This window comes from Mirounga angustirostris, unplaced genomic scaffold, assembly GCF_029215605.1.
Source record: "Mirounga angustirostris isolate CCGP_5_RB_7025 unplaced genomic scaffold, mMirAng1.0.hap1 SCAF_7, whole genome shotgun sequence".
In the NCBI taxonomy this organism is placed as follows: Eukaryota; Metazoa; Chordata; class Mammalia; order Carnivora; family Phocidae; genus Mirounga; species Mirounga angustirostris.
Genome location: NW_026991715.1, coordinates 55,541,853 through 55,554,440, shown reverse-complemented (window position 1 = coordinate 55,554,440; position 12,588 = coordinate 55,541,853).

Genomic DNA, 12,588 nt, shown 5'->3' with positions numbered 1-12,588 from the left:
GTAACTTAAATATTGGTATATAGTTAATTATATTTTATTTTTATATTATAGTTAATTAGCATATAAAACATTATAAGTCAGGTGATATGGGGATGAGAAAGGGCAAGAGAACAAAATGTTTGGCTAATATATATATATATATAAATATATATGCAGGGGCATCTGGGTGGCTCAGTCGGTTAAGCGTCTGCCTTCGGCTCAGGTCCTGATCTCAGGGTCCTGGGATCCAGCCCTGTGTCCCGCTCCCTGCTCATGGGAAGTCTGCTTCCCCCTCTGCCCCTCCCCCTGCTCCTGCTCTCTCTCTCTCTCTCTCTGTGTGAAATAAATAAATAACATTTAAAATATATATATATGCAAGCATATAAATATCTAAATGAGGGAGAAACACTCAAACTATTACAGTCCTCGTTTACGCAGTGGGCACATGGTGATTGCTGATATAGCATTTCTTTCTTCCACTACCCATTCCCTTTACCTTTTTTTTTTTTTAAAGATTTTATTTATTTATTTGAGAGGGAGAGAATGAGAGACAGAGAGCACGAGAGGGAAGAGGGCAGAGGGAGAAGCAGACCCCCTGCCGAGCAGGGAGCCCGATGTGGGACTCCATCCAGGGACTCCAGGATCATGACCTGAGCTGAAGGCAGTCGCTTAACCAACTGAGCCACCCAGGCGCCCCCATTCCCTTTACCTTAAGCAAGCACTTCAGCTGGTCACGGTTGCTTGGCTGGTGGAGGAAACTCAAACCTTCGTTCCTTAAAGTTCAGGGTCATTAGCGGTCCTTCCTGAATTGGGTTGCATTTCTCTATGGACTTTAATCCTAGGACATAGGAATAGTAAGAGGTACCCCCAGAGGATTTCCTACATTCCTATGGTATAGTCATCCCAATTTCCCCATGGTTATCAGGGTCAATCCCTTGAGCCAGTACAGTAATCCTCTTCTTTGCTTGTTGACTCACTGGTATATGGAGCATAAAGTGTTCAGGTGACAGTCTCAACTTCTAGGTCCATGGCATCTTTGTTGTGTCCCTTGGTGGAAACATTTTCCACCAATAGTTCCTTTTGAAACTAAAACTCCTAAACCAATAGTCCAACTGCAGGGATGCTAATAAAAAAATGTTGCCAGTGAATCACTAGGGTTAATAGTGATAAAAGCTACCTCCATTTGCACCCCTTGATTCCCAGACCCATGAATCCTGACTATGGGAGAAAAATCATCATATATTGGACATCAATTTAGAGCATATATATTATCGTGGAAGATGTTGCCCCAGCCTTGCAAGGCATTGGTACATATCCACCACCATAACTGAGTCTTCAAAAGGCTGTACAATGGAATATTACTCAGCCATAAAAAACAATAAAATCTTGCCATTTGCAACAACACGGATAGACTTAGAGAGTATTATGCCAAGTGAAATAAGTCAGTCAGAGAAAGACAAATACAATATGATCTCACTCAGATGTGAATTTTTTTTAAAGATTTTATTTATTTATTCATGAGAGACAGAGAGAGACAGAGAGAGAGAGAGAGGCAGAGGGAGAAGCAGGCTCCCCACGGAGCAGGGAGCCCGATGGGGGACTCAATCCTGGGACTCAAGGATCATGACCTGAGCCAAAGGCAGTCGCTTAACCGACTGAGCCACCCAGGCGTCCCTCTCAGATGTAAATTTAAGAGCAAAACAAATAAAGTAAAAAAGAGACAAACCAAAAAACGAACTCTTAAATATAGAGAACACACTGGCGGTTGCCAGAGGGGAGGTGGGTGTGGAGATGAAGGACATAGGTGATGGGGATAAAGAGTACACTTCTGATGATGAGCACTGAGTAATGCACAGAATTGTTGAATCATTATATCGTACACCTGAAACTAATATAATACTGTATATTAATTATACTGGGTTAAAAACATAAATTAAAAAAGGCTATTCCACTATTCCATTAAGCCAGCTGCTTTAAGATGATGGGGAATTTGATGAGACTAGTGAATTTCATGAGCATGGGTCTCTTGCTGTAACCTCATTTGTTATGAAATGAATTCCTTGGTCAGAAAGAAGGCTGTTTAGAATGCTACGACAGTGGGTAAGTTATTCTGTAAGTCCATGGATAATAGTTTAGACAGAAACATCACAGGCAAGAAGAGTAAGCATCCATTCTAGTAAGAACAAAGTGTTGCCCCTTCCATTATAGAAATAGCCCAATGTAAATAACTTGCCATCAAGTAGCTGGCTGATTCCCCTGGGGAATTTGTGGCATATTAGGAACTAAAGGGCCATCAGAAGTTTGGGCAATCAACAGCCTTGGTAGGTGGACATCCATGTTGCTGAGCCCACGCATAACCTTTATCCTTTCATTCCTACTGTGGCCATTTTGTTCATGAGCCCACTGGGCAATGCCAAGAGTGGGTAGGGAATGATGCTGATTGATGTCTGCAGAACGGGTCATTCTCTCCACCTGAGGTCACCCTTCTGTGAACATTCACATAAGATACAAATATCTCACACTCTCTACCCATTCAGAGAAGTCTATCCACATACTTCTTCCTCAGATATCCTTGTCACCAATTTTCCAATCACGTTCCTTCCAAGTCCCTCATCACCCAGCCAAACCATTGGCCTTAGCCCGTGAATCACTGTAGATCATACCTGTGGCCATTCTCCTTCCAGCTGTAGCAGGTGGTATAAACTGAATTGCTGACCTAGGAGACCTAGCTTTAGCTATTTCCAAAGGATTCTACTACACTTCTGGGAAACTTTTAGCAAAAAATGGTTTCCAACTTACCTTTGGTTCATAAACACTAATCCTCGAATACCATAGCACTTACAGATGCACTGTAATACAGAGTCTTATACAGGGTAGGCAGGCACTCCATCAATATTTGTGCAATGAATGGCTAGCCCTGGCACTTGACCTGTGCAACTGCTGAGCCTGTTAGAAAGTAGCCAAATGCAGAACAAGTTTATGCATCTGCTCAGCAGCTGAGAGTGCATAACACATGATACTTACAGCCAGCAAATCTGTATTGATCGACTACTGTGTACCTAGGTACTATTCCACAATAAATCTTTTTATACCAATTGTTGAGCTAGGTTAATTTTAAGGACACATGATATCAATTATATAATATTACATTTATTTCTTCTCCAGGTTAAGCACATGTGTGTATCTAGGCTTAGAGTCATAATTACTGTCTCAGAAGTGCTCAAAGGGGAAAAAGGGAATTTATCGTTTCCCATTAATTATACATCTAGATGGCTGAAGCAGTATGCTCTTAAGCTGTGGGAGGTTAAGGTCCCTATCTCATGCTGGTCTTGTTCAACACTCTTGAACTTTCCTTGGTGTTTGGCACATGACAGAGCTTTATAAATAATGACTGAGAGAATGAACGATTTGTTCACCAAGACCCTGTCAGATGCTAGTAACTTCCTGAGATGCCTCAAGGAGCCGAACTGTGGGAGCAGAGGGAGCACAGCATAGCAAACCAGGCCTGGGCCAGGGCAGACGCGCTCCAGCTTCAGCTTTGCCCCTGCCTGGCTACGGCAAGGCACATATCCTGTCTGGGTCTTGATTTCTGGTGTGAGGATGTTCGAGAGTCAAAGAGCAGCCACGAGAGGCCTCTCATGCCCGAAGGTGTTTGGTTTGGACTGCACATTATACTATAGAAACTGTATTTGGATACCTTTTGGGACATACACTCTGGTGTGCTAGTTACCCCCTCCCCCTTCCTATTACCTCTGTGCATTTTTACTCCAGGTTTCGCCCCTGTAAGCCATTTGGGTTTGTAACTTCTGAACATTATAGGCTCTAGTTCTGACATTCTCTGAGCTCATGCCACTGGAATATACATGCCATAAAGCTGGGAGTTTGAGCCTGTTTCGATCACCACTGAATGCCCAATCTTAGAACGGTGCCTGGAATATAATCACTGCCTTGTAAGTGTTGCTGAATGAATGAATACCTGCATGAAAAACCTATGGAGGGAGGGAGGTAGGGGATCATTGTCTCCCTCCAATTTGGATACAAGTTGGTTTAAATATCAGCTGCCACCGTTCAGGAGCTGTCCTCAGCAAAACTGGCCACTCGGTGCAGCCTGTGTTGCTGGGGGCATTGTTAGGAGTCTGGTTCTAGATGTTTCCACCTGAGCTTCTGGCCTATTTCCTGACCCAGTCAGGGCTGTCTTATTATTGGATCCAGTTGAAGAACCTCCTGGTATCTTCCTACTGTGTGTTATAAAAAATTTCTTTCTGAGGAGCGCCTGGATGGCTCAGTCAGTTAAGCGTCTGCCTTCAGCTCAGGTCACGAGGGATCGAGCCCCACGTCAGGCTCCCCGCTCAATGGGAAGCCTGCTTCTCCCTCTCCCTCTGTCTCTCCCCCTGCTCATGCTCTCTTTCTCTGTATCTCTCTGTCTCAAATGAATAAATAAATAAAATCTTAAAAAAAAATTCCTTTCTGAGAGTACAACCCCACAGCACTGCAGTTAACACTCAATAAAACTTTTTTTTTCTGGTACCTGTTAAACTTGAACATCAGATTATACTACACATCAGCAGTATATTCCACACAGGCCTTCCTTGCTAGGCAGGAGTGAGTCCCCCTAACACGTCAGCTTTGGGGAGAGTACAAACCTAGCTCACTTCCATAGTCCCCTGGGGAGAAACTCTGCTAAAACAACACTGCTGGTACTTCAGAAATAGCCCTGGCAGTTAGAAACATTAAACTACCTTTCAGACAGGAGCTCCTGGGTGACTCAGTTGGTGTTGAGCGTTGGACTCTTGGTTTCGGCTCAGGTCATGATCTTGCAGTAGTGGGATCAAGCCCCGCATCGGGCTCTGCGCTCAGTGGAGAGCCTGCTTCAGATTCTCTTTCTCCCTCTCCATCCTGCTCTGGTGCTCGCTCTCTCGCTCTCTCTCTCAAATAAATAAAATCTTTAAAAAAATCCTCTCAGACAGGTAGACAAGATGAGGTAAAAGACGTGAGATGTGAAGAAGCGGTTTTAAATTAGAAATGAATGCAGAGTTACTCATAGGTATATATGCCATTTTCTTACATTTCCTAACTCCAGTAATTTATAATACAAATCTTCCATTTGTGAATTAAAAATGTGAATAACTTGACATATTTTGCCTGACAAATCCAGACTAATACTCCTCTGGATTCAAGAAGGAAAAAAAAAAACAAACAAACCCAAAACTGTGTTCAAAACCCACAGACAGAGGACAGGACAAAGAATTCTTCTGATCTCTTAGAATTTAAAACAGCAACCTTGACCCCAGCCTGGAAGCTGAAGGTCTCAGTGTGAGCTCCAGACCCCACTATCACAGTCACATTTCATTTCTTATGTGGGCAGGAAGGCGGCCTCTATGCTGTGCTGACAGGGCCGGTGATGAGCAGAGTACTTGCTGGGCGCTGCCAGCCAGACATTTCTCCACAAGCACAGGAAGGAAAGCCTCCGTTCCCCGGCTCTAGTAGATTTTCACCAGGCCAGCATTTCCACTTTTGATTTCACTTGCCATTTGTAGGCAAATGAACCTGGATGCTTTCACTCTGCCCTGCCTGCCCATCAGGGAACAAAGTCCAAGACCACTTGGGAAGATAACCATGCAGAAGAATCTGGGCCCTCAGTGTCATAGGCTTTGCCTTTGTGAATTAGACCCTAAGGTAGCACAGCATTGTGCCAGGTCCTCCCAAAGGATGAATTTGGACCAGAAACTGCAGAATAACAAGTCGTGTTTATTTATGCATTGCAGGCCTATACTTCCTATGTTATTATCACCATGAAATGACCTGATTAGAAAATAAAGATGTGAAAATTTGTTTTAACAGCGAGGGAGAATAGTTCAGTAGACTTCAAATTTAAAGCAAAAGTGATCATCTAAAATTATTCCAACCCTGTGGTATCACAGGGTGGCTCTGAGGACAATGAGAGAAACCAGAGACTAGTTCATAGAAATGATCCTGCAAAACTGTACCAGGTTAAACAGATGTAGACTAACACATGGGCAGCTGAGGGATAATGACTATCTTTTTATTTAGTGCCTGTGGAAAATAATGGTCTTCGTTATTTTAATCATCTTCAACATCTCCAAAACCAGCAAAGGCCATCCAAATCTAATCAAGTTGTAAGTATCCCCAATATCAGAATGAATTTAGAGCCCAAAGGAGACATCAGTGATGGAGAAGCCCATGTGAAGTATACACAGAAAGTAATTACCTAAAATCTACACTGAGACAAAGTCCATTTTCAAAGATAGGTAGTAGGAGTTTCAGACCAGGTAAAATCCTTAAGGCAAGCCCCTTTTTAAATCACTTTTATATACCCCAGAGCAGTCAGCATAATGTCTTGCAAAAATCTGGTGTCAGGAGGATTCTGTAAAGAAGATAGGATTTCCAGATTTGTTTGGAAGATGGGATAAAGTTTACCCCTGAAGTTTACTTTCAAATCTCTTAAAGAAAAAGTAGATTTTCCTCTGGCTCTCTTTTTGGGTCTTGTCTCTAAATTTTTCTCTTCAAAAGAAAAAAAAACAAAAACACCCTCCCTCAATTTCCCCAAGCCCCTCTTTCTAAATTGGAATTCTCCCATGAGTTACTCTGTTTCTCACACTTCCTGGAAAAGTGCGTTTCCTTGGGGCAGCTTTTCAGTAACTGCCTCCTCAAAGGTGAACCAGAAACAAGTCTGGAAAGTCCATCTTTGGAGCCTTTACCACATTGCAGTCAGGACTGTTTAATGTCTGAATGTATTGCTTATGTAACTCAAACTGGAAAAATTTATTTATTTTTTAAAATTTATTTATTTATTCGACACAGAGAGAGAGAGAGAGCACACACAAGATGGGGAGTGGCAGGCAGAGGGAGAGGGAGAGCAGCCTCCCTGCTGAGCAGGGAGCCCGACGCAGGACTCGATCCCGGGACCCTGGGACTATGACCCGAGCCCAAGGCAGACGCTTAACCCACTGAGCCACCCAGGCGCCCCGAAACTGGACAACTTTATAGCGACTGTGCTTTTGAGTAAACTATTTTGGAATGCTGAAACTAGTTGGAAATGCTTGAAAGAGTCAGAAATAGCCTAAATTGTAGGGTTTTCAGGGTAAGATTACTAAATGTGAGAATTTTTATAAGAAAACGTGGAAAGTAGAAGAGTTCCTCAACTCTGACTGTGGTACTGTCAACAGCCTGCCATAGCTGTTCCATCTTTTGCTTAAGAGACATTCTTTGGCTTCCCCGATCATTGCTCTGGGAAGAGGCTGAGTGCTGTACCTTCCAGCGCTACCTCTAACTAATCAGTTTCACCTTGTGGAGGATTCTGAGAAGAATCATGATGGATTAGGAAGTCATGGAAATCACATGAGTTTCACACTAGAACAAAAACAAATGGATTCATGAGACCACCAGGGCTTTTAGAGAGCAGCACCTTTTGATCTGTGCTAACTATCAAGTAGCCTTTAAGGATGTGTCAAACAGAAGCCTGAGATGATGCTGCTTTTTATTTAAATAGTTTTGAGTTTTATCGAAGGCAATGTGCATGCATGTAGAGAGGCAAGGAGTTGTATAAGGCATGCACGAAAAACACTTTCTCACTTTCTGAGGGCAAACCCACTCAACTTTTCCAAACAGTTATTTGCTATCTGCATCCATATCTCTAAATCACATGATTTTATTGCTACTTCTTGAATTTTCACTTTTAAATATTATCTGTTGACTTTCTACAATGGAAGATAAGGCTCTAACACTCTCACCCCTTCCCATGGCCCATGCTCACATGACCAATCACCTTCCCAAATAGTTTCACAGGCTTTTAGTTAGATCAATATATATGTTCCCATTTTATGACCACTTAAAGTGCTATTGACAAACTTAGCTATGTAGTCTACCATGATTGCTTTTTTTTCCTCCCAAACTTACTGTGGCATTAATGATCATCCCTTTCCTTTGCTTGGTTTTCCATATATTTATCACCAAATAAGCCCCAAACTCTCCTCCAGTATGGAAATCTCCTCTCAGTGTGTTCAGACATGTTAAATATTCTGTCAGAAGTTACTCCACGAATCTTTGGAACCACTGCAATCTTGACTGTTTGGTCCCTAGACTGGTTACATATTTGTTGGCTTGGGATTTTCCTTCACCCTCAACTTGGGGATTACTTAGCCTCTGTCTTATATTGAATTCCCTGTTTTGTGGACCTCATGTCTTCCTCTTTCTTGATTTATTCATTTGTTTTGGTGGAACACACCCTGCAGGAGCTTTCTGAGAAAGGATAAGTGGTAAATATTTTGAGAATTACACTTCTGAAAATATCTTTATTCTACTACTCTACTTGATTAATGTTGGGGCCAGGTATAAAATATATATTCTAGGTTGGGAATAATTTTCCATCAGGAGTGGAAGACATTTCTTCTTGGCCTTCATATTTCTAGTGTTGCTATTGAGAAATCAGATTCTGTACTGATTCCTGGCACTCTGTACGTATATTTTAGGATCTTTTTTTTTTGTCATAAAATGTTAGAATTTCATAGTGATAGGCCTGGGTGTGGATCTATTTTTATCCATTGTGGCCGATACCTGGTAGGTCTTTAGCTCTGTTGACTTTAATGAGCTGTTGGATGATCTCTTTCTGTTTTGTCTTTTTCTGGAATTCCTCCTCATCAGATGATGCATATCCTGGGCTAGTCCTCTAAATTTCTTACTATATTGTTGCTACTTTCTATCTCTTTGTTTTACCTTCAAGGATATTTCTCAACTTCATTTTTAAGTCTTTTATTGAGATTTTCATTTTTACTTCCTACTTTTAATTCTCTGAATGTTCTTGTTTTTATGTATAACATCTTGTTCTTGTTTCATGTATGTGATAGTAATTTTTTCAAGGTTTCATCTTCCTGCACTATTTTCTTCCAAGGTGTTATACATTTGTTTGATGATTTGCTATCTTTCTTTCCTATTAGAAGTCTTCCTCAAATGTTGGTGATCTTGGCTCTCTGTTCATATGCAGGAGTAGGGCACCACAAAGCTGCTAGGAAGCTCTGTATGCAAGGCAGGGCTTGTCAAACTCTGAGCTTCTCAGCTGCTAGGAAGCTCTGTATGCAAGGCAGGGCTTGTCAAACTCTGAGCTTCTCAGCTCGGTGATCTGGCTAGGCCATGTCACAGGTGAATCCCTGATGTCAGTCTCTGGGTCTTTCCTCTTGAGCTCACCAGATTCCCCCAAAGGAGTCTTTTCTAATTAGGGGGGCAAAATACTGTGGGGTTAATTTCAACATGGTGTCAGTTTTCACTTATTCTCCCTGTTTTCAGGACACTTTTTCTAGCTTTTTCTACCCTGACTATTCTTGTCGTTCCCAAGTCCAACAAATCCTTGTCTTATTCTCTTCAGGGCGTAAGTTTCCACTTTTCTGTTAGAGTAGTGGAGGAGATGTGGGGGTCTCACTGCTTCTTAAACGAGCTCACCCAATCCTCTGGATTTTAGCCTCATCATTGTGTCCACTTCCCGGGGTAACCGGTACTGCCAGTTCTTAGACATTTGGGGGATTCTGTGCCTATAGATTAGATTGCCTCTCAGCTTTTCCTACTTTCTTGGGTCTGCTAAGTCATCACCTCTCCTCAAAATGCTTTCCAGCTTCTAAAATGTTATCGTTTCTCCTTTTCCTTTTGTTTACCTTTGCTTTTTGTTTTTGTTTAATCCCATAGTTGTCACTTCAGTGGAGTTTCTGGAGGGAGTGGAGACAAATCTGTGTATATAGCTAGGTATCCTAAACTGGAAATCCATGTAATCTGAAGTATTTATTAAAGACAAAAAATTGTTCTACAGAGAAAGCTTTCCATGTGTGCTTGACATGCATAGAGTCTAGGACCTGCTGTAAGTTGCTAAATTACATGTCGGTTCTCCCCAGTATATGATCTGTAGGTTGAATCCTTGATTCCTATCACTGCCCTGTTGGTCAGGAGTCCTAAGGAATCCTCTGCCCTTGGGTCTGTACTAATAAGAGTCTCAGGAAGGCTTTCAGGCTCTCAATTTATCCCTCCACTGTATCCACCAACAGCTGTTTGCTGGGTAACAACGGAGAGGCTAAAAATGGCAGAGGGAAAGACACTGACTGGGAATGAGGTGGAGGAGCTGAAACTGCAATAAATGCACCTATTCCCTTACACTGTGGCACAGCAGGGACTGCCCCTCCCGCTGTCCCTTTTGAGCTCTCCTTTCCCTGGTCTCCTTCCCGACTCTAGGACAAAAGGGGGAAGTACACAGTTCATTTGTCCAGTAAGCACTGCTCAGCCCGTGAGGTCAGGGACTAGAATTTTGCCAGGTCACATCTTGGCAGCCAGTGGATGACCACATCCCTGCAAGGAGATAGTTTCATATGCCTCACAGTTCCATCACTTTTTTTGGAAGGGAAAAAAGTAAAAAAAAAAAAAAGATTTTAGAGTTTTTAAAACTAAGAGCTCCCAACAGGGTCAGTTCTTAGTAGAGAAGTTTACATAGATTTTATTTATTTATTTGACAGAGAGAGACACAGTGAGAGAGGGAGCACAAGCAGGGGCAGAGGGAGAGGGAGAAGCCGGCTTCCCGCTGAGGAGGGAGCCGGATGCGGGGCTCGATCCCAGGACCCTGGGACCACGACCTGAGCTGAAGGCAGATGCTTAACGACTGAGCCACCCAGGCGCCCCTACCCTCTGATATTTTGAATTCAGATTTCTATTCCTTGGGCTGCTGCAGGGCTCTGGGGCTCAGGAGTTGCAGGAATTTCTCAGGGTGCCGGGGGCGCTTGGGCCTGGACGTCAGCAACGCTTTGTTCATCTCAGCTTCTTGGACGCGTGCTGCAGGCTCAGGGTGAGCTGCTTTCAGAGCCAACGCCATTTCTGCATGTGTGTCTTTATACATCATTTTCAGTCACACTTTGCAGGCAGCTGCCTTGCTACGTAGGATGAGCTGCCGGAAATGCAGGAAAACCACACAGGCCAGAAACAAAAAGACACTTGAGGTATTGTTAGAGAACACATGTAAGATGTTAGAAACCACAACATCCTACACCTGTAGCAACATCGACTGCAGATGGGTATGTGCTTTGCAGTCCGTTTTAGACGTTCCTGCAAATTACTTCTAAGAACCAAACTCGGGCTCCCTTTCTGCCAAGCTCCCGTTGTCCTCGATGATTACTCCTGAAAGGCTATGTACACTACAACTTGACTACCCCTGGGGCAAAGAGAAGACTTCATTTGCAAACGTTTGCCCCCACCTCAAGCCAAGGGCATCAGCTGAGGTTTCTTTCAGAGCTGTCTGGCCCGGAGATACTGCTTGCTCTTTCAAAGCAAACAGGAAACCAAAACAAACTCTACAGGGCTTATGTTTAACAAAAAGCAGACTCAGCCAGTCACTCACTCATTCAGTCACTTGTTATTATCCAAAAGTCGCACCTACCTCCTCGATGTGAGTTCTATGAAAAACACATTAGCCCTGTTCGCTCTAACACCCTTCTAACTGCATTTTCTGGGCCTGGACCTAGGGCCCAGGGATGCCCTCACAGAACTCACCGTGCCACAGGAAACTTGCCATTGACTGGTGTTCGAGCACCTTTTCAAGCAGAGATTTTATCTTCATTAGTTTCCTATTTAAACCCCGGCTATAAACACCATAACCATTAACAGTTTCTCTGCTCAGAATATATGAATGTTCTCAAAATTGATCACTATCTACAATTTGGGGCATGATCCAAGACCATCAACTCTTGCGTGTTTTGAGAACCAGAGAGGCAGCGAGGCTGGGAGCAGGGGGAGGATTATATGATGCCAACTCCCTCTTAGGAAATATTTTAAAGTTAGGGACTCTCCGGGGATTTTTCTTTTGTACTGATTCTTAGGGTCTTTCTGACTAAGCCACCTTCTAAACAGAGATACTGGAGGGGCTCGGTGAAAGAGACCCAGGCTGCTTTTCTGTTGATTTTGTCCCTGGCTGACTGACGTACCCTGAGCAAGTCTGTCTGATGATCAGTTTTCTGAAATGACACTTTCCCTACTCCTTTCCCAGTGTTGTAAGGAGGGCCATGTATATCTTCTTGAAAAATATAATGTAATAAACAAATCTAAGGTCCCCTTTTGCCTTTAAAGTTAAGAGAAAGTTTACTTCATTACCTGGTGTGTTAATTTATCTATTGCTATGTGCTAACTCACCCCAAAACAAAGTAGCTTAAAATGATAAACATTTATTATCTCACAATTTCTGTGAGTCAAGAATTCAGGAGCGACTTCGCTGGATGGCTCTGTTAAGGTCTTTCATGAAGTTGTAGTCAAGTGTTGACCAGGGTTGCAGTCCTCTGAAGGTCGGGGTGGGCCTGGAGGACCCACTTCCAAGATCGCTCACTCACTTGGATGTTGGCAGGAGGTTTCTGCTTTTTGACCCATGGGCTTCCCCAGAGGGCTTTTTCAGTGCACATGACATGGCAACTAGTCTTCCCCAAAAGGAATAATCCAAGAGAAAGCAAGGGAGAAGTCACAATGTCTTTTATGACCTAGCCTTGGAAGTTACACATTGTCATATCTATAATATCCTATTGGTTAGCCAATTCATTATGGGAGGGAATGCACGAAAGCATGAACACCAGGAAACCA